The 23,362-nt window shown below is 41.9% G+C and overlaps 1 protein-coding gene across 1 annotated transcript in view; it reads right to left on the bottom strand.

Annotated features, from left to right (window-relative positions):
* The window catches only part of TAOK3 (TAO kinase 3), a 199,321-nt gene that overhangs the window by 162,416 nt on the left and 13,543 nt on the right, over nt 1-23,362 (bottom strand). The window contains 1 exon segment of the mRNA XM_049788899.1: nt 21,933-22,068. The gene's annotated coding sequence lies outside the window, so the exon portion shown is untranslated.

Here is a 23,362-nt window from a genome sequence, read left to right as displayed (position 1 = left end):
TCTAATCCACATAGACACCCAAAGTGACATTTTTTTTTTGGCGGGGGGGGGGGGGGGTGGCACACCTGGCAGTGCTCAGGAGTTATTCCTGACTGCACTCAGGAATTCCTTCTGGCAGACTTGGGGGACCATATGGGAAGCCGGGGATTGAACCCAGTGCTCTGGCCCTGAAAATCAAATTAAAAAAATGGAATAATACTTTTTGTTTGTTTTTGTTTTTTTTTTTTGGGCCACACCCGGCGGTGCTCAGGGGTTCCTCCTGGCTGTCTGCTCAGAAATAGCTCCTGGCAGGCACGGGGGACCATATGGGACACCGGGATTCGAACCAACCACCTTTGGTCCTGGATCGGCTGCTTGCAAGGCAAACGCCGCTGTGCTATCTCTCCGGGCCCGGAATAATACTTTTATAAAATACACTTCCATAACATAGCGATCAGACTTTTATAAAATAGCAAATTTTACAGGTTAGAAATGAAACATCCCAAATTCAACTAAAATGCCAACAAATTCAACCAAACCTCTGACCATGTCACAGACATTAAACATGAGTTTGAGGGGCCGAAGCACAGCGGTAATGCAGTTTGTTTGTAACTCACCCGGGACAGACCTGGGCTCGATCTCCAGCATCCCATATGGTTCCCTGAGCTTGCCAGGAGCAATTTCTGAGTGCAGAGCCGGGAGTAATCCCTGAACACCACCAGGTATGCCCCCTCAAAAAAATGTAATTCATCATACCCAAAAGCAGCACAAAATTACACAGTAAAACTAAACAGTACACATGACAAGTAAAGGATTGATATGGGACTGACAGTTTTAAACATGCCATTCTGCGCAATTGAGAGAGTAAAATCTAGAGGTCAAGGGGCTTCTGAATCTGTATTGCAACCAAGCCCAGTTAGATCCCTAACACTTCATATCCACCCCTCCAAAAAAATAACTCAGAGGAATAACCTCTGAGCTCAGAACAAAAGTAGTTCCTGAGCGTCACAGGATGTGATGCTTCAATGTTTCCCTGACCCTAAGCCCCCCCTGAAAAAAATAAGCAAATATAAAGCCATGATATGCATAATAATGCAACATATAACATAAAAGGTACTTTTGGGGTCCTGGGAAAGCTCATGTGCAAAACCACCTACATAGACTCCTGAGGTCATGAGTTTGCTCGGGAATACACACCAGCCCATGTGGGCTGAAAAAGATCCTGGCCTGCACGACTGTTGGGGGCTCTCCAGCTGCACACCAAAGCATGTGATTTCAGCGCCTGGCAATCAAGCGTGTGACACTGGTGAGTGCCACAGCACTGTGGACAATGACAACCGAAAAATGAAAAATAAAAAGGAGAACTAAAAAATAAAATTCCAAAAATAAAAGTTATGTGTCATACTAAGAGCTAATAGGATCATAAATTGAATGGGAAAAAAATCCTAAATTGAAATGGAAAGAAAGGCTATCAAATTGACACCAATATGAAGATGAATCAGACGTTGGAATTATCGGGCAAAAAAATTGTAAAGCAGTTTTATATTAAAAGATAAAGATGGATAGAGTAGATTTAAAAATACACATAAGGGTCAGAGTGGTAACCCAATGATATGGGCCTTGCCGGCACTAGCCTAAGACGGACTGCAGTTCGATCCCCCGGTGTCCCATATGGTCCCCAAGCCAGTAATGATTTCTAAGCACAGAGCCAAGAGGAACCCCTGAGCATCACCGGGTGTAGCCCAAAAACCAAATATATATTTTTGAGTTCCTTAGAGTTAGATATTTTACCATTTCATTTACTTTCACACCGTGATTGAGACTAGACTGAGCAGTAAGATTTTCATGTCTCTGTTGGTGCCTCCCACATCCACCAACAGCACCAGCGTTTCAACGCTCCACTGTGTCATTTGACCTCCCTGTCACTGATCACTTTTTAGAACTCTAGTGAGTTGTTCTTTGGGTTGAGAGATTGACCTGCATGCTCATGGGGTAGAGACAAGGAGCAAGAAAGTGGGTCAGAGCGATAGCACAGCAGTGGGGAGGGCGTTTGCCTTGTACGTGACTGACCCGGGTTCAATCCCTGGCATCCCATATGGATTGCCTGGAGCAATTTCTGAGCACAGAGCCAGGAAAAATCCCAAAATAATTAAAATAAAAGAAAGTGGGTAACCTACAGTGAATACCCTGACTAGAGGCCTTGTACTCACTGATGCCACAACTGTCCACAGATGGCTCTATTTTGGAGGGTCTTAGGGGGTCACACTTAGGAATGTTCAGGGGGCTACCTCTGGCTCTGCACTCAGGGGTCACTCCTGGTAGTGCTCAGGGGACCATATGTAGTACTGGAAATAGTACTGGGATTGGTGACCTTTATACTATCTATCCAGCCCCCACGATGATTTTTTTTTTCTTTTGATTTGGTTTTGGGGCAACACCAGACAGTGTTCAGCGGTGACTCCTGGCTCTGTGCTCAGGAATCACTCCTGGCAGGCTCAGGGACCATGTGGGATGATACAAAGCAAACGCCCTACCACTGTGCTATCACTGCAGCCCCCTCTGACTAATAGTTTTAACAAATGCAGCCTCCCTGGACAGGGAATGGGGGAAGAGACCAGGACTGTGTGAGGTGCCACTATCTCCAATGTCCAAACTGTGCCTGGAACAGGCATTAATACATGATGAATAAAATAATATCAAGAGTGATAACATCAAATATTTTTAGAAAACACCACAAAGGTAGTATTATGATGAAAGGTGTTTATCAAAAGAAAAGAAGAAATAAATAGTATTATCTGGGTGGGAGGGGGACTGGAAACTTTCAAATAGACAATCTTTGAGCTGAGTTTTATAGGAAGAGATGGGGAAAATGGGAATGAAAAATATCCCAAGCAGAGGCATATGAAAGAATTGCCTGGGGGTGGAGAGATAGCACAGAGATAGGGCATTTGCCTTGCATGCGGCAACCAAGGAGGAACCCAGGGTTTGATCCCCAACATCCCATAAGTGCAGAGTCAGGAGTAACCCCTGAGCGCCACCAGGTGTGACCCCCCCAAAAAAAAATGAGTTTATCGATTTCTACTGGAAAGACCAAAAATGAAACTAAATATCTACATGAAAGCACTCTAGATGGTCATGAGGACAATTAGGTTATTAATACTGTTTTTTTATATTAATAATTATGACATCTTTCTTTTAGAAAGGCAATTTGCATGGAAGTAAGGAACTGAAAAAAAACTTCAAAATAAGGCCTTTGAGGGGCCGGAGAGATAGCATGAAGGTAAGGCATTTTGCCTTGCATGCAGAAGGTCGGTGGTTCAAATCCCTGCATCTCATCTGGTCCCCTGAGCCTGCCAGGAGCGATTTCTGAGCATAGAGCCAGGAGTAATCCCTGAGTGCTGCCGGATATGATTCCCCCCCCCCAAAATAAATAAGGCCTTTGAAATGAATGAAAGTTCAAAGTTCTCCAAAAATATCCAATTTACCAGAAAATATAATTCACCAATGGAGTGCATTTAAGTCTTTGCAACTATTGGATGAATGGCTGATAAAACTATTATCTTGAAATCCATGTAATGAAACATGTCCTGGGCTATGGAAGAGATACTTTTTATGTGTGTTTTTTCCATTTTTATTTGTAATTGTAGCTTCTCTTTTTTTTTTTTCAGAGTCTTCCAATATAAGCATGTTATTCAAAATTAGCTTTCAACTTGCAATTGTGATTGATTACAAAATCTTTGAAACAAGCTGCTCTTTTCAGTCACAAAACATTGATGCTAGTGATCAATTTATTAATATTCTGATCACTATAAATGATAATTTTACATGTCATTCACGCTACTCAGAAATTATTTCTTTTAAGGTACAAACCAACCTTTAGCATTAAGTTAGAACTTGAGTAACTAAAAATGTTGGTGTTTTGGAAGTAATAAATTAAAATTCTGTATTCTGGGGAAAACTAAGTATTTCCTTTCATTTCTGTACTCCTACGTATGTATTTGTGATAAATCATAAATATAACTGTATGGTAATTTTCTAGTGCAAACGTGGTTGCGTTCTTTCCTTTTCTCCATATTTTGTTAGCTTGTTTGTTTTGTAGGGCTATACCTAGGGGGTTTCCAGAGTTTACTCCTGGCTCTGTGCTCAGGGGTCATTCCTCGTAGGCTTGGGGAATCAGACTCAGAGCTGGAAATTGAAACTGGGATGGTCAGGTTCACCCTACCCAGGACACTTTCTCTCCATCCTGTCATCTGAGCCCTTGAGAAAGAAAAAACTTGAGGGATTTGAATAATAATTCCGTGAGGAAGGCAACTGCTTTGCACACAGCCAACCTAGGTTGAATCGTGGTCCTCTGAGCCCCACCAGGAGTGATGATTCTTGAGCACAGAGCCAGGAGTAAGTCATGAGTACAGCCAGGTGGGACCTCCAAAATACAAAAACACATTAAAAAAAATATCCCTAACACCCCTCTGTTCCAAATTCTATAACACAAGGAGCCCTGCAAAGACCTTGCAAATTTAGAACACGACAGTAAAATGCCTCAAATACTTTTATTTATTTTATTTTATTTTGGGGGGGCACACCTGGTGACGCTCAGGTATTACTCCTGGCTATGTGCTCAGAAACCACTCCTGGCTTGGGGGACCATATGGGATGCTGGGGAATTGAACTGAGGTCCGTCCTAGGTTAGCACGTGCAAGGCAGACACCCTACTGCTTGCACCACCACTCCAGCCCCGGTATACTTGTTTATTTTTATTGTTTACATTGACTTCACAAAAATTCAAGCTCTTGATTTCTTTAAAACAAAATGAAAGCGGGGACTGGAGAGATAGCATGGAGGTAAGGCATTTGCCTTTCATGCAGAAGGATGGTGGTTTGAATCCTGGCATCCCATTTGGTGCCCCTGAGCCTTCCAGGAGCGATTTCTGAGCATAGAGCCAGGAGGAACCCCTGAGCGCTGCCGGGTGTGACCCAAAACCAAAAAAAAGAAAAAAGAAAAAGAAAAAGAAAGAAAGAAAGCAGGGTATTAGTGTAAATATTATCCACTAGATTCAGGTAAGGCAATTTTGGGCCTGATTTGTTCAGTTATTATATAAAAGTGTGTAAATCTCCAGGAATACACAGAACAGACAGAAACCCACATTCTCCCCTGTCATCCCTCTCACCTGGCTCCCCAGGGAGCAGCCAGGTTCCAATCAGCAGCCCAGATTCATATTCTGACCATGATGGAAAAGCCATCAAAGAAATGTGAGATCAGGGCTATCACTTTACAATATGCTCAATAACTGGTGGCAATTAGAACTTTCTCATTTTTTTTTATCACTTGCGGGCTTCTCCCAGGCCCCACATTCTCCCTCTTCTCTCGAGGCATAGAGCAAACCATAAAAAAAATAAAAATAAAAATAAAAAAACAATGGCGGCCGGGCGGTGGCGCTGGAGGTAAGGTGCCTGCCTTACCTGCGCTAGCCTTGCACGGACCGTGGTTCGATCCCCCGGTGTCCCATATGGTCCCCCAAGCCAGGAGCGACTTCTGAGTGCATAGCCAGGAGTAACCTCTGAGCGTCACCGGGTGTGGCCCAAAAACCAAAAAAAAAGAAAAAAACAAAAACAAAAACAAAAAAAACAATGGCAAATGAATACTCAAAATAAATCACAATCAGGGGCTGGAGTGGTAGCACAGTGCCAGGTCATTTGCCTTGCATGAGGCTGACCCAGGACAAGGCTGGTTTGAGCCCCGGCATCCCATATGGTCCCCCAAGCAATTTCTGAGTGCAGAGCCAGGAGTAAACCTTGAGCACCACTGGGTGTGGCCCCAAAACACCTCCCAAAATAAATAAACAAATCACAATCAATTAATACTATGAGAACTATTATGACAAAGACTACAGCAATAACAGTGACAACGATGTAGTGATACCATTAACAGCCCTGTGGATTTTAAAATGTGAATAATAATAGTTCCCTTTCCACACTACTTTTCTTCCTGTCAGACTCTTTTTTAAAGCTGGGAGTCCCTTGTATTTATGCTTTTGACTTTGATTGAATCACTCAATCGAGGATCAAGAGTCAACTTCCTCTTAATGCACATGCACCTTGTCAAGGGCAATTGAAACTTTAATTTCTATGTTTAAGATGCATCCTGGTTAAGTACCACTTAGAAAATTTTATAAGGTTAGTCTATGCCATCATCTACTCATTAACTAGCTTCAACTAAGTATACACTAAAAAGCCAAGCCAGCTGAATCATATTTCTTTTTTGAAAGACGTGTCTAAGCTGGCCTTTCATATTGACTATAGTGATATAAATCTGAAGCACAATTTTTAGTAAATGGGAATAAAAATATCTATTTTTTTTTCAGGTTCAATCTGGAGAAAAAAATTGGCGAAATAAATGATAACAAAAGAATATGAATAAATACTGAATAATAGCAATAATAAAGAACAGCAGGAACCAAAAAAAAAAAAAAAAGAAAACCAGAACAGATCAAATTAGAGACTGACATATGGCCTTGGCAAGAACAGACAAGAATTCTTCACTAGTCAAATGACTTACTGGTTACCTTGGGCACATACCAGTAGTGATCTTTATTTTTTTTCTTTCAAATATCACCATTTTTTATGGACAGATACAAATATCTAAAATCAGGGTATGGGGCCGGAGCGGTAGTGCAGTGGTAGGGCGTTTGCCTTGCACGTAGCTGACCCAGGATGGACCATGGTTTGATCCCCCAGCATCCCAAGGTCTCCTGAGCCAGAAGCGATTCTGAGTACAGAGCCAGGAGTAACCCCTGAGCGTCCCAGGTGTGGCCCAAAAACCAAAATAAAAGTTAAAAAAAAAATCAGGGTATGAATGTCATGTGATGAATTAAATTAGGGAACCTAACTCCCAATTCCTATGAGAGTCACCCCACTTCAAATAATGGTCTCAGAGCCAAAAGATTTAAAAAGACAACATGAAAATCAAAATCCCGAATAGACAGGTATAGAAGTGGCAAGGCCAGTGACAGTCTCACTGAAGGAGAATTGTGTTCTCTAGAGTAGATAAAGTCAAGAACGAGCTTTTTTCATGGAGCTAAGTGTGTCTTCTTTAAAGCTCTAGTCGACAGATGCCAGCAACTACCAGCTGATTATTCTAGTGAGTGGGGGAAAGAAAAAAACCTACTATTAAGTCATGGGGACCTTTATTCCAAATAGCTCCTGAATTCTTCTACCTCCAATACAATTCTGGGTTTCTTGACAGAATACTTGCACTGTTAGAACAAGAATGTGGCTTCTTACTACTTTTTCCAAATAGCATGGGGAAGTAGCATTATTTTATGGGGAAGGAGGAAAAAAATATTACAAGAAAGGAAGATCTTAGCTCCCAAATCTATCTATCTATCTATCTATCTATCTATCTATCTATCTATCTATCTATCTATCTATCTATCTATCTATCTACATATCTACTAACATGTCTTTTTGTGAAGAATTTCCAGCTTTAGGAACCATAAATAACAGGCCTATAACACCTTATACAGGAGCTTCATTACTTCAAGTGCATCTTTATTACTTTGGAGACTATATCCAGTGGTACTTAAGGTCATTCCTACTTGGGGACCATGCAGTGCCCCTGGTATCAAACCAGAGGTCCCTGTATATAAAATCTTGTGCTCTAGACCCCTGAGCTAGTTTCTAGATCTTGCTGTTTCCTGCTATACTATCTAACGAATTGCTAACAAACTTTTATTCCACAGAAAACAACAGCTTAAGGTATCTTTCAGAGAAGATAAAAGATTTGCATTAAAAAACTCAAAACTGGGGCCAGAGAGATAGCATGGAGGTAGGGCATTTGCCTTGCATGCAGAATTAAGGTGGTTTAAATCCCGGCATCCCATGTGGTCCCCCCGAGCCTGACAAGAGCGATTTCTGAGCGTAGAGCAGGAAGGAACCCCTAGCGCTGCCGGGTGTGACCCAAAAACAAAAAATAAAATTAAATAAAATAACTCAAAACTTTGGGGTTAGACAACTTAGTATGCCTGGAGCCTAAAGTTGGTCTTATGCCAGGATGCTTTATGGACCAAAGGTTTTCCCATTCTATTTTCCCCATATTTTGCTATGCCTATGCAAAAACAAACAAAAAAACTTGCCACACACACACTTTTTTATTTTTATCTTTTAAGTTGAGGCTCCCACCTTTATCATAGAACCTTGGGACACGGATTACTTTAATTTACCACATATTCTCAAATTTTTCTATAAAACTAGGAAGAAGAAAATGAATAAAGAAAGGCTGGAGGCCAGGGGCGAATGGTCTTGAATGCACTGGCGAGGAAATAAATAAGGACAGAACTAAATATCCAAGCCAAAGTCAATGACAACAGAATCAAAGGACCTAAACTTTAACCATCTAAACTCAAAGGGACCTTGTGACAGTGGCAGGCCAGGGGTGAAGGGAGTTTGACATTGGTGGTGGGAAGAGCCCTGACTCAATGTATATCTGAAATTAAACTATGAAGGACTCTGTAGATCACAAGTGTTTCAAAAAAATTTATTGAATTTAAAAAATAAGAAAAATTTAAAAATATATTTAAAATACAAAATTATATAAAATTATAAAATTAAAAAAAATAAAACACTCAAAACTTGGGGCCAGAGCAATAACACAATAGGGAGAGTGTTTGCCTTGCATGCAGCCAATCTGGGTTCAATTCCCAGCATCCCATATCATCCCAGAGTTGCCAGGAGTAATTTCTGAGCACAGAGCCTGGTGTAACCTCTGAGTTCTGCTGGGCGTGGCCTAAAAACCAACCAAACCAAACCAACCAACAAAAATAACCTCTCTACATTTATTCACAGCTCTCTGTATAATGTTTTTATCCAACATTGTTTTAGTATGATATTGAGAGAGAAAGAAAAAAAAATGCTGGTTTGGGCCAGTTTCTGTAGAATTTGTGCTTCTCTCCATGTGTGTATAGGTGTTCTTCTGGTACCCTGGTTTCTTCTCACACCCTGAAAATGTTCAGTCAGTTCTTAGGTGCACCTACACTGTCCCAAAAGAAGTGGGTGTGCAGGGTCGGAGAGATAGCATGGAAGTAGGGCGTTTGCCTTGCTTGATGAAAAAAGAAAGATGGTGGTTCAAATCCCAGCATCCCATATGGTCCTCCTAGCCTGCCAGGAGCGATTTCTGAGTGTAGAGCCAGGAGTAACCCCTGAGCGCTGCCGGGTGTGACCCAAAAACCAAAAACCAAAAACAAAAAACTAAAAACAAACAAACAAACAAACAAGAAAAACAAGAAGTGGGTTGCAGAGCAATGCTCAATGCTGGATGGACAGATGGGTGGGACCCACCTTTCTCCTTGATCAGCCAGAACAGATTCTGGCCACTTAAGATCAGGGATTGATGAGCTGGAGAGATAGCATGGAGGTAAAGCCTTTGCCTTGCATGCAGAAGGATGGTGGTTTGGATCCTGGCATCCCATGTGGTCCCCAGAGCCTGCCAGAAGCGATTTCTGAGCACTGCCGGGTGTAACCCAAAAACAAAAACAAAAATAAAAACAAAAAAAGATCAGGGACTGAAATTAGTGTTCAAGTTTAAGTCTTTGGGGTTTTTATTGAGATGTGAATAGAAACAAGAGGCAGACACTTAACTCTTGGCCCTAGCAAAGCGGCAGGTAAAATTAGTCTCGTCACACGTCACCTTAGGGAAGCCCATTTCCAAGTACCAACTGAGGGACAAACTTTCTTCCTTTCTCTAGTATCAGCAGTGCCCTAATTTCGCCCCCCCCCCGTTGATTAATCACCCCACTTGATTAATTCACTTTTCTCATCTTTCTTAAATCTTCCTTTGGCTTCCAGGAAATTTATTTTACCTCCAAGATGTCCCTTATGGAAGAGAAGAGGAAAAAAATGATATCCTGGGACTCATAAACTCACAAATCCCTGAATATAGAAGGATTCTTCTCAGGTTATATCTTTCCCTAATTTCTTTGTTTTGTTGTTGTTTTTGTTTGATTTTGTTTTGAAGCCACACCCAGCGATGTTCAGGGCTTACTCCCGGCTCTGCTTTCAGGAATTACTCCTGGTGGTGCTGGGGAAAAAATGGGATACCAGGTGTTGAATCTGGGTTAGCTGGCTGCATGCAAGGCAAATGCCCTCCCTGCTGTGTTATTACTTGGGCCCATCCTCCCCTAATTTTTAAGGGGGCATAATCTTTTGTAGCTTCTGAGAGTCCCCTTGACTGTGTGATCTTCTCCTCTAGTCTGTCCTCCTATCACCTCTGAACACCAGGAACTGTGCTTGGGGCCCTTCTAGCACCTCCTTCTCTTATCTGATTCTTGCTTAGGCTTTCAGGTTTCTCTTCCCAGCTCTTTGTGCCCTCAAAAAATCACAAGCAGCTTTTCTTCTTTCCCTTTGGAACGCCCTAGTTCTAGAACCTTCTGCCGGATCGGATCCCAGTTTTTATTCCAAACCTCGGGCTTTTTTTTTTTAAGTCATTCTACAAATTCTTGATGTCATCATTTTTCCCCATGCTCTGAGATATGTCAGGGCCTTCCGCACAAACACCTTTAAAGGCTCCCCACAATGGATTATTCGAAATCCAAAACTTCTACTCTGTGATTTGAGATCATTGATTTGCAATAATCCTTATTGCCATTCACAATTGCACAATAATATTATAACATATAATAATTATTATACAGATTATATATACTATAATGATAGATTATATCATTATATATTATAATTATTATATATGGCAAAATGATATATAACAAGTATTATATATTATAGTATATAATAATAAATTCACAATGTTCCTGAAGTGCCCTCCCCCAAATATAGGCTGTCCCATACCACACTTGATCCAATCCAGGCTTTCCAGATTTAATCTCCAAGGACTTCCGTCCTGGGAACCAAAGCCATTGCTTCTATCTTTATATATTAGTGACTTCTTGCGCTACTGATGACATCCTGCCTGACTTTTGTTTACTTATTATTATGAGACTGTTTAGAATTACTGGGGACCTAACCCAGTTTCCTGCACACAAAGCATGTAGTCTAAGCCTTTGCGTAATTTTCCCAGCCTTCTGCCTTGCTTTGAAAAGTCATGAAAATTTCTTTTCATTTTTTTGGGGGGAGGTAGAATTTTTCCTTCCTTCCTTCCTTCCTTCCTTCCTTCCTTCCTTCCTTCCTTCCTTCCTTCCTTCCTTCCTTCCTTCCTTCCTTCCTCCTTCCTTCCTTCCTCCTTCTTCCTTCCTTCCCTCCTTCCCCTTCCTTCCTTCATTCCCCTTCCTTCTTTCCCTCTTCCTCCCTTCACTCCTTCCTTCCCCTTCCTCCTTCCATCTCCTTCCTCCCTCCCTCCCTCCCTCCCTCCCTCCCTCCCTCCCTCCCTTCCTTCCTTCCTTCCTTCCTTCCTTCCTTCCTTCCTTCCTTCCTTCCTTCCTTCCTTCCTTCCTTCCCTCCCTCCCTCCCTCCCTCCTTTCTTCCCCTCCCTGCCTCTCTCCCTCCCTCCCTTGCTCCCTCCCTCCCTCCCTTCCTTCCTTTGATACCTGGTAGTATTCAGAACTTACTCCTGGTTCTTTTTTGTTGTTGTTACTTAACTTTATTTAAACACCATGGTTACAAAGTTGTTTGTACAGAATAGTTATTGTTTATTTTTTCCCACAGATACAAAGTTGTTCCTGATTGAGTTTCAGTCATACAACATACAACACCCTACCAGGTCACATTTCCTGCCACCAATGTCCCCAGATATCCTCTTCTCTCCCCCCACCTGCCCATGGGAATAAACCTCTCTTCTCTCTCTCTCTCTCTCTCTCTCTCTCTCTCTCTCTCTCTCTCTCTCTCTCTCTCTCTCTCTCTCTCTCTCTCTCTCTGTCTGTCTCTCCCTCCCTCTCTCCCTCTCTTGCTCTCTCTTTCTCTCTCTCTCTCTCTTTCTCTCTCTCTCTCTCTCTCTCTCTCTCTCTCTCTCTCTCTCTCTCTCTCTCTCTCTCTCCCCCTTTCCTCACCCCCTTTAAGACACTGTGACTTGCAATATTGTCACTGAAGGGATATACTTGCCTATCATTTTATCCCCTTTCAGCACCCAGCTCTTGCCCAAAGTGGCCATTCCGAACTCTCGTTGTCACAGTAGCCCCTTCTCTGCCCTCTCCCACTCTTTGTGGCAAGCTCAGAGATTATCCCTGGGGCCAGAGATATAGCACAGCAGTAGGGCATTTACCTTGCAAGCAGCCGACCCAGGACAAATGGTGGTTCAAATCCCAGCATCCCATGTTGTCCCCTGAGCCTGCCAGAAGCGATTTCTGAGTGCAGAGCCAGGAGTAACCCCTGAGAACTGTCGGGTGTGGCCCAAACTTCACACCCCCCCCCCCACACACACACAAAAAATCATTCCTGATAGTACTCAGAGGACACAATGTGGTACTGAGAATTAAAAAAAGGACTGTCACATCTGGTCACATGTGTGGCAAGTGTCTTAGCCCTTTCTTCTCTCTGCAGCCCCAAATGTATCTTGGCTTCATTGCTTGGCTCTGACAAGTGATTCCACATCTTATTTACCTATTTCCCTCCATCAAACTAAACACAAAGGGTCAAGTGTCATTGGATTTCATCCATAGGAAATATCTGGACTAACCCTTAGTTTTCCTAAATGGTTCCCCATAATCTACCATTCGAAACTCTGATTTCCTATTATATGTTTTGAACTTTTTGATTTACAATAATTCCTAAGTTTCATGATATTCCTGAAATGGGTCAATATATAGGGGTTCCACACCACGTAGCTGATATTTAATATTTAATAAATAGTATTTATCTGCTATTTAGTAAATACCAGCTTTAATCTGCAGTACACCCTGAGCAATGTGGGGCTGTATCTCCCAAAACAATAACAACAACAAGAAAGAGAATGGTCCTTTTAACAACTTGGTTTCGTATGGTGGTATTATTGAAATGAGGCCCTGGGACTGAACACACATATGCACACACAAATGCATTTGAGTAAAATCTGGCAACACATTTTTTAAAAATTGAAAGCTCTGGGGCAGAGTGATAGCACAGCAGTAGGTCATTTGCTTTGAATGCCACCAATCCGGGAGGGACGGAATTCAATTCCCTGCATCTTATATGGTCCCCCAGCCTGCTGGGGGGCTGATTTCTGAGTGCAGAGCCAGTAGTGACCCCTGAGTGCCACTGGGTGTGGCCCACAAACCAATCAACCTACCAATCAATCAATCAGTCATAGTTTTTTGGGTTTTTTTTGTTTTGTTTTGTTTTGTTTTTTGGGGGGTCACACCTGGAAGCGCTCAGGGGTTACTCCTGGCTCTATGCTCAGAAATCGCTCCTGACAGGCTTGAGGGACCATATGGGATGCAGAGATTTAAACCACCATCCTTCTCACCTAAAGAAAATGCCTTACCGCTATGCTATCCCCTTTAAAATAAACAAATTTAAAATTTTGAATTGAAAGCTCTGAGGCCAGAGGCACAATAGAGGGCATTTGAGTCCTTGCCATTGCATCCAGCATTCCAATTAATCTCTCGAGCCCACCTTCCCCCCAGTGATCCTTGAGTACAGAGCCAGGAGTAAGGTCTTTTTTACAAAAGAGAATTTTACTTTCAGAAGAATTTAATTCCAATAGTCACAGTAAGAGGCTGTATGGCATGAGAGTTCTGAAAATGGGCACACAGGGGCTGGAGAGAGTATCCAGCCCATAAATGCTTGCCTGCACGCAGCTGACCTGGGTTTGATCTCTGTCATCCTACATGGTCCCCCAAATACCTCTGGGACTGACTCCTGAGAGCAGAGCCAGGAGAGATGCCCGAGCACTGCTGGAGATGGTCTCCAAAACCAGACAGAGGAAGGCCCGGAACTAAGTTTAAGAGTTTTCTACTGACTACTGACATTATATGGGGGTGCTTCTATCCTCTCCCTGTTGTTCTAGTATTATGTGGACACATTAACCAGACACATTAGCATTACAGTAGCCAGAGTTCAATTTCCTGCTATTCGTAAAGGAACAAGTTATTGTTCTAATATGTTGGCCTGACAAGTACATTCTCAGGAATTTTTTTTTGGGGGGGGGGGGGTTGGGTCACACCCGTCAGTGCTCAGGGGTTATTACTCCTGGCTCTATGCTCAGAAATTGCTCCTGGCAGGCTCAGGGACCATGTAGGATGCAGGGATTCTAACCATTGACCTTCTGCCTGCAAGGCAAATGCCTTTACCTCCATGCTATCTCTCTGGCCCCTTCTCAGCAAATATTTAACTGAACAAATAAGCGTATGGTATCATTAACTTCCTAGGTTACCAGAGCGGACAATTAAGCATCAACATAAATCCAAAGTTTATGACATTTACTAGACATTTCTAACTCCTCAAACTTTCCCATACAAACAGCATCTTGTATGTTTAAAGTTTCCATCTGTGTGCCCTGCATACTTCGGAGTATCAAGACAAAGGAGGCATCTGTTTCAAAAGATAAGAGCTGATTGAGCAGTAAAGCAGAGGCAGACAAATGTCATTCAAAGTTGGTTTTGGGGAGGCCTGAGCAATAGCACCGCAGGGAGGTTGTTTGCCTTTCATGCAGGTGACCTGGGTTCAATCCCCGGCATCCCATATAGTTCCCCCAAGCCTGCCAAGAATAACCCCTGAGCACTGAAAAAAAAATAAAACAAACAAACAAACAAACAATATGAAATATTCATTTTTGTTCACAGATTTAGGCAAATGTAAAAATAATTCACCTTGGAATCTGCAGCCAAACAGTACCAGCTAAAAGATATAGGAAAAAGCCTCAAATATTAAGTAAACTTTACTTGAGGTCTTGAAGAAAAGATAAAAATCTGAGGAGGCAGAGTGAAGGATGAGGGTTTGATTTGGATTGGTTTTGCGAGATCAAACCCAGGTCTCAGCTATTCAGAGGGTAGGGTGCACCCAGGTTCAATCCCCAATATCCCAGAAGGTCCCTGGAACACACCTAGGGTGACACCTGACGTGGAGCTATAAAGTAAGCCCAGAGCAATGTCGGGTGTGGCCCCAAAGCAAAGCAGTGGAGGGACAAACTAGAAAGATTGGTGCCAGTTAGGCAGAGGAATTCAAGTTAATATGATAGGGGAAAAGGGGGGCAAGAGAGATAGCATAGTGGTAGGGCATTTGCCTTGCACACGCTAACCCCGAGAGGACTTAGGTTTGACGCTTGGCATCCATATTGGTTCCACAGCCTGCCAAGGGCGATTTAGAGTGCAGAGCTAGGAGTGACCCCTGAGCACTGTTAAGTGTGGTTCAGAAACCAATCAATCAATCAAAGTTTTTTTTATTAATATCTTTATTTAAACACCTTGAATAAAGTTTTAAAAAATTCATGGGGATGTCTCGGGAAAAATACATGGAAATGAAGACAGGTGGTTCTGCTAGTCCAGGAAGGAGGTGGTGAGATTCTGAAAAATATATTTTAGCAGCAAATAAAATGGACTTTTGGACTCTAATGTTAACAGGAAGGAGGAGGAGATCTGGATGGGTGACTGTGGTAGGTGAAGAGGGAAATACTTCAGATGAAGGCCAGGCCATTTCAAACACTAGAACTTGACTCCGGAAGCCCAGGTAGGTATTTGTCAAGTCTGCTTGGAGCAGTTTCATTGCTTTCAGGTATGCAGAGTTTCAGATCTACTCTGCTGAGAACTCAAAACATGGAAATTGGCTTCTGGAAGAATTCGGGTTGGTGCTTTTCAAACTGTCAGCAAAGTTCATCCAACCATTTCAGAGATGAGTCGCTGTAGCAAACTTGGGTTCAATTCCAGGTATCCCATTTGGTCCCCAAGCCTTACCAGGAATAAGTCCTGAACAGCACTAGGTATGTCCCCAAAACCAAACATAAATAAATAAATAAATAAATAAATAAATAAATAAATAAATAAATAAATAAATAAATAAATAAAAATAACTGTTAAAGAAGGTGTGATCTAAAATCTTTTTTTTAAACTTGATTGATTGATTGGTTTTTGGGCCACACCTAGTAGTGCTCAGGGGTTACTCCTGGCTCTGCACTCAGAAATCTCCCCTGGCAGGCTTGTGGGGGGGGGGGGGGTGTAGGGGACCACATGAGATGCCAGGAATTGAGCCGAGTCCCTCCTGGGTCGGCCTTGTGAAAGACAAACACCCTACTGCCGTGCTATCTTTCTGGCCCTATGATCGGAAATCTTGAGATATAAATTCTAAATTGGTCTAAAGAAACCAAAGAAAACTACAACTCAGAAAGGAGATGAATAGAGCCCAAATTGGAGAGGTGCTGCGAGAACATTTCAATTTTACTTTATTTTATTTGGATTTTGGAGCCATACCTGGTGGTGCTCAGGTGTTACTCCTGGCTCTATGCTCAGAAATTACTCCTGGCAGGCACGGGGGACCATATGGGATGCTGAGGATTGAACCTGGGTCCATCTAGTGTCAGCCACGTGCAAGGCAAACACCCTAGTGCTCTGCTAATGCTCTGGCCACACATGGAACATGTTAGCAGTCAAGGGTCTTGATATTATCAAGTACTAGAAAATAATGACTAGACATAGACCACACAGAGTTATTACACATACACTAAATTGAGAGAATGAATTGAGAGATCAACGTTGTTGTGTTGCTTTCCTGAAAAGGGGAAGAAATTCTGTAAGTAAATGTCAGTAAAACTGGATTTGTCTATATTAACCTACTTTCTGGACTGGTAATTATTTATTTGCTTTTGTTTCAAGATGCTGAGGTTCAAACCCAGGAACTGACTCATGAAAGGCAGGAGATCTGGTAGATCTAATTCCCCAGGCCCTGATAAGTAATTATTCAAACCTATGTTTCACTCTTCTGCTCTTAGGATGAATAGAAAGATAGGACATTGAAAAAAAAAAAGTAGTCAGATGATGGAATTAAGTTCTATAGCATTAGTCACATGCTTCTCTGGCATTTGCTAAATATTTCCATTTCATAGCCCTGATTATCTTTGCATGATTGTAGCTCTCACTTTATATCTCTCCCAGGATCATTTTTATAACAGAACCATAGAGAACTGAGCTTTCCTGAAGCAGCAAAAATAACCACATTGGGGACTGGAGCAGTAGCACAGTGGGAAGGCATTTGCCTTGCACACGGCTGATGCAGGATGGACCTGGGTTCAATTCCCGGCATCCTATATGGTTCCCTGAGCCGAGAGCGATTTCTGAGCACAGAGCCAGGAGTAAGCCCTGAGCACCTCCAGGTGTGTCAAAACAAAACAAAACAAAACAAAACAAAACAAAATAAAATAAAATAAAATAAAATAAAATAAAATAAAATAAAATGTGGGGCCTCTGCTGGAGATATAGTTCTGGAAGCTAATAACACACTTTGCCTGCAGGAGTCAGGCTTGCTCTTATTCTTTTTCTCTTTTCTTTTTTTTATTTTTTGTTCTTCAGGCTCACTTATGCCCAATGCTACCTGCCCCCCCCCCCCCCTAAGCAGAGAGCTGAGGCCTAAAAAGCAAAAGCATAACCAGGGGTCAGAGAGATAGTAGAATGGGCAGTACACTTGCCTTTCACACAGTTGATCCCTCCTGAATGCAGTCAGGAGTAAACCCTGAGCACCACCACACCCTCACCCCAACCCAAAATAGTGTGGTCAAAGTTGGACTTTACATACATTATCCCACTTAGTCTTCCAATCTTTTTTCTTTGGTGGGGTGTTGGGTCACACCCAGCAGCGCTCAGAAATCACTCCTGGCAGGCTCAGGGGACCATATGAAATGCCGGGATTCGAACCAATGACCCCCTGCATGAAAGGCAAATGCCTTACCTCCATGCTCTCTCCGGCCCCAGTCTTCCAATCTTTTTAGCTAAGTACTATGCTAATGGTCTTTTCATAGTTGAAGAAAGTGAGGTTTGGGGAGAGTAAAAAAGGTTGCATATAGGGCCCGGAGAGATAGCACAGCGGTGTTTGCCTTGCAAGCAGCCGATCCAGGACCAAAGGTGGTTGGTTCGAATCCCGGTGTCCCATATGGTCCCCCGTGCCTGCCAGGAGCTATTTCTGAGCAGACAGCCAGGAGTAACCCCTGAGCACCACTGGGTGTGACCCAAAAACCAAAAAAAAAAAAAAGGTTGCATGCAACCTCACAAAATGAGTAAACTACTACGAAGTTGGAAGACATATTTATCTGGCATGTTCTTTATTGATCAGTAGATTCCCCCTTCCAACCTCAAACATGTTCCCAAAACAAAAAGTAACTGATAATAAATAAGCCACCTGGACACGCAACTCACTGTGTAGAAAAAAAGTTAGGAAAAGGTAACAGTTTTATGAAATATATATTTTTGATTGATATATTGATATATTGATATATATATTTATATATATTTTGATATATATAATATATCATGACACACATGGGTAAGATTCTGTGATTTAATTCTAATCTTTTTCTTATCCCCCAAAACACTGCGTTCTTATCAATGGAGTGAACTTTTGACTTGGAAATTAAACTGTTCCCTCTTTTACTAAACCCCTTAAATGGCATTATAATTCAATGTAATGTATCTTTTCAATTTAATCACACACACACACACACACACCAATGTTACTTCTTGTACCAGTCAGGTCAGGACTAATTAGACCGTGAGATCCAAATTCATTATAAAATATTTTCTCAGCAGAAAATTCAGAGGACTCATCTGGGGATGCTAAATAGAGACCCAGTTTGTTTGTTTGTTTGTTTGTTTGTTTATTAGTTTTGAGGGCCACACTCAGCAGTGTTCAGGGGTTACTCCTGACTCTGCACTCAGAAATCGCTCCTGGCAGGCTCAGGATACCATATGGGATGCCGGGGATTGAACCTGCATCCATCTTGGGTCAGCCTTGTGCAAGGCAAACACCCTACTTTTGTGCTATCACTCTGGCCCCCACAGAAAAAGTTTGAAACACTACTTCTTTTTTTTTTGTTTTGTTTTTGTTTTTGTTTTTGTTTTTGGGCCACACCCGTTTGACGCTCAGGGGTTACTCCTGGCTATGCGCTCAGAAATCGCCCCTGGCTTGGGGGGACCATATGGGACACCGGGGGATCGAACCGCGGTCCATCCTACGTTAGCGCTTGCAAGGCAGACACCTTACCTCTAGCGCCACCTTCCCGGCCCCTGAAACACTACTTCTAACCACCAAAAGAGATTCAGAAAACACTTCTGCAAATAACTCTGCCCTGAAGTTCCCTCCCTATGCATCTGGGAAGAGAGATCATATTTGCCCCCCACAAAGCTTCCTTTATATTGCAAATAGTCACAGTCTCAATTACAAAGGGAACCAGAACAAACAATAGAGAGCTACAAACTCCTTCCCAAGAGATGATCATTTTATTAGTCCTTTATATAAGTTGTCTAAAGAATAGAACTTTATTATATTTTATCTCTGCAATGTTGTTGTTGTTGTTGTTGTTGTTGTTTTGGAGGGTGGTAGGTAGGTACACCTAGTGGGTGTTCAGGTGTTGTTCCTAGTTCTGAACTAAGAAATTACCCCTGGCAGGTTTTGGGGAAAACCAATAATGGGATGCTGGGAATGAAACCCTGGTTGGTGGGTGCAAGGCAAAACACCCTCCCTGCTGTGTTATCATTTGACCCCTCTGCCATACTTTTAGCTAAAAAAAGTCAAAGCATGCATGTATGGTTTTAGAGTGCTGTCTTCCCTCCTCTGTTTTCTATTATCACCTGTTCTTCCATGAGTCAGTGTGACCTTTGCACACTGCAGATCAGGAATATGACCAGGAATAAAGGACACAAGAGTGAGGCAAAAGCACAAGGCAAATCACTCACAAGTTGAAAACCTGTCACCTTTGAGACCACCAACGGTTATCAATGATGCGATAAGTGCACAAATAAAACGCCGTTAATAGCTTCCATGTTTCCTGCCAACGAACAGCATTTTGTCAGGCAACCATATAATCTTACAATAATCTGACACCACCCAGTTCCTCTTCCCCGGCCTCATCTGTACAGAATGGGATGTTTCTGGAATGTTCCATCTGACATTCAGACAACAAGAGGGGAACTCTACAGATCAGGCCATTTCTATAATGTCGTTTGACATCTTTATCATCAATTTTCAGAAAGAAAAAAACTTTCAGCAAAATCTTTCTCTTTTCTGTAGGACAAAGAACCGAACCCCCCATTTAGAAACCTACTGCAAAGCTCCCTGAGAGGAAATGCATTCTATATATAGGTATTAGTCCTCTGTTTATACATATGACATGTAAAGCATCAACAGTGAGACATATGTCAGACACATTTCATTTACACCTGTTGCAAGAGCCTTGTAGAGAGAGTAACAAACTCTTGCGCTCCTTTTCCTGGTTGATAAAATATTATGCGTTTAATATTAACATACAAACTATGAGACATTAAACAAAAAAATTATCCACTTTCCTGTATCCTCACATTCCATTTTTAGGGTTAGGGAAGTCCCAGAATTATGATGTAGCTAAACATTCTGTTATTTGAGTAACCGGCCTAATTTATTAAAATAAAAAAGATTTGCAAAAACCAAGGCAATGTAGTCACAAGCCTTTTCATTTTCTGTCTGCACATGTAGTAATGTTTTTAAGAAGCTGCTCTGCTCTCTACCCAATATTCTCTTTCTGAAAGGAAAAATTAGGAAGTGACACTGTTATTTTTTAAGATCTTTAGAATGAACAGCAAGCCATTTTGTGTAACTTCAGGATGAAATGATACTTGAAAGTGTGACTGTCACTCATCCATAAGCTATATCATACATAATAAATATGGTCTTTACCTAAAATTCATATTTAAAACACTTTTCTGGGGTCAAACAATAGTACAGCAGGGAGGGCATTTGCCTCGCACGCAGCTGACACGGGTTCGATCCTTGCATCCCATATGGTCCCCTGAGCCTGCCAGGCGTGATTCATAAGTTTAGAGCCAGGAGTAACCCCTGAGTACCTTCAGGTGTGGCCACCCTCTAAATAAATAAACAAACATATAAGCAAGCATTTTTTCTGAGCAGATTTTGATATCTTGTTGATTGCTAAGTAATTTACTTTACTTAACCAGGAAAAGCAAAAATTAAAAAAAATAAGGGGAGGGGAATTTTTTCCCATTATTTATATGCAGATTATCAAACTCCAAATTAAAATAAATTAAACAGATCAATCCGGGAAGATGTTTAACTCTTCACTGGACTTTGAGCTAAAGCCATAAATATCTACCTGCAATTCAACAATTTATTAGCGATGTTCACACCCAAGCCAGACTTACACTCCAACATTACGCAGAAAACCAAAATGCCGGGCTTACCCACGGTTGATCTTCTCAAAGGCACATCCTACATTTCCAATAAAAACTTCAAAACTCCATTTCCCCCCTGTACCCGTCCTTAGACTGATCCCAGAGGTGGCCTTTTTTTTTTCAACACCATCCTAATTCATTTTGGATCCAAAAAACTCGAGTGGGCTTAAGCCAGAAGAAAAATGCCCTCCTATATCAGCACCTTCCATGCTCAGAAAGGAAGTGTAGACAGTTTTATAAAGGAGACTTCAAAAAAGAAAGAAAAAAAAAGGTACCGGTACTTCCTGGTCAAACAGTCAACCTCAAACACACTTTATACAGTATTAGATTTTGACGTTTGGGTGGAAGAAAAATTCTAGAAACATATTCTAGATCTTTTCTCCCTAGTCCTGAGAGAAGAGGGTGATTTATTTCAGCTCAGCAGATCTTAGAGAAAAAAAAAAAAAAAAGAAATTCTATCCATGCCACCATTCATGATAAAATCCAGTAGCTGTAACCTCATGTAAAGATCAGAACTGGTAATTGCCAAGACGAGTCAGACCAGCTTGAAATGATTTTTTACATTTCTATCCCCTCCACTCCCTCCTGCACCCCCTTTCCCTGTGGACTAGAAACAGGTTTACCGCCAGAAAAGGGGGTGAGGGTTGGACTTTAAAAAAGAAGGATGACTCACCGATTGCTGGATCGTGAGGAAGAGGCCCAGAACCATCATTCATCTGATGATTTTCGAATTGAATCCAAGTTTTAAATGCATGTTAAACTTCTATCTTAAGAAGAGTCGAGAAATCTTAGGCAACCCCAATAAGGAACTGCTGATAAAAAATAAAAAAAAAAAATTAAAAAAACAGTGTGGCTTGGGTTTGGGTGCAGCACAATTACAATCAGCAGTACTAGCTGAAGTACTTCCTGCTTTGACGCCCATTGGCTCCCAGGGGTGCTAGAGTCTATTCACCCTTCCTTTTTTTCTGAGTGAAGCAGGGAAGGAGCATTGGGGTTCAGCCCATCGATGCTACGTACGAGCCATTAGAACTTAAATAACACACCTGGAGCTAGACCAAGAGTCGGGTAGAGATGGGGTTGGCTTTCAAGCCACTGATCACTTCATTTGAAAGGCCTGGGGACATGCATTTCATCAGACTTTTACTTTTTAGCTAAGAGGCGGTGCTAGGAAAAACATGTGTGATTTCACTCAACAAACATGGATTGATTACTTTCTCGGGGCCAAGCGCTAAGAATGTCAATAATGACCAGAATAAAATCCCTGTGGTCGTTTGTACACTCTCCAATAGATTTTTATTTATTTTTATTATTTTCATTATTATTATTATTTTGGTTTTTGAGCCACACTCGGTGACACTCTGGGGTTTCTCCTGGCTCTGTGTTCAGAAATCACTCCTGGTTTGGGGGGACCATATGGGATGCTGGGAATCAAACTCAGGTTCATCCTGGAGAAACCCCTGAGTGCCACTGGGTGTGGCCCCTCCCCCAAAAAATTATCATCATAGGGTTCGAAAAGATAGTACAACAGGTAGGGTGTTTTCCTTGCATGCAGCCAACCCAGGTTCGATCCTGGCAGCCCATATGGTCCCCTGAGCTTGCTAGGAAGGATTTCTGAGCTCAGAGCCAGGAGTAACCCCTGAGCGCTGCTGGGTGTGGCCCAAACCCTCCCTCCCCCAAAAAATCATTATCATTGAGGTTGCCATGTTAAACCTAAAATAACTATTTTAGAACTTGGGAAATGAAAGTAGACTTTTTTTTCTTTATGTTTTCAATGTTTTGAAAAGGCCAATGGCCAATGTTCCTGTAGGGAAAGCAAAAAACTTTTCACCATGAGTCACCACCAGTGACTAAGTTATTTAATGAAGGCTTAAAACACATTTCAGACCCAATTACTTGTACATGGCAAAAATGGATAACCCCGAATTAACATCAGAATTAACATTATCAGGGTTAATATCAGCATCTAAGAAAAGCAATAAAAGTCGGAAAGATAGTATTGCAGGTATAGCACTTGCCTTGAACAAAGTTGGGGTTCAGGAGCCGAAGCTATAGCACAGCAGGAAGGGCATTTGCTTTATATGTGGTCAACTCGGGTTTGAACCC

The sequence above is a fragment of the Suncus etruscus genome, chromosome 15 (assembly GCF_024139225.1).
Source record: "Suncus etruscus isolate mSunEtr1 chromosome 15, mSunEtr1.pri.cur, whole genome shotgun sequence".
Lineage (NCBI taxonomy): Eukaryota > Metazoa > Chordata > Mammalia > Eulipotyphla > Soricidae > Suncus > Suncus etruscus.
The sequence above is the reverse complement of the archived record's forward strand: the minus strand, read 5'-3'. Positions and strand labels throughout refer to the sequence as shown.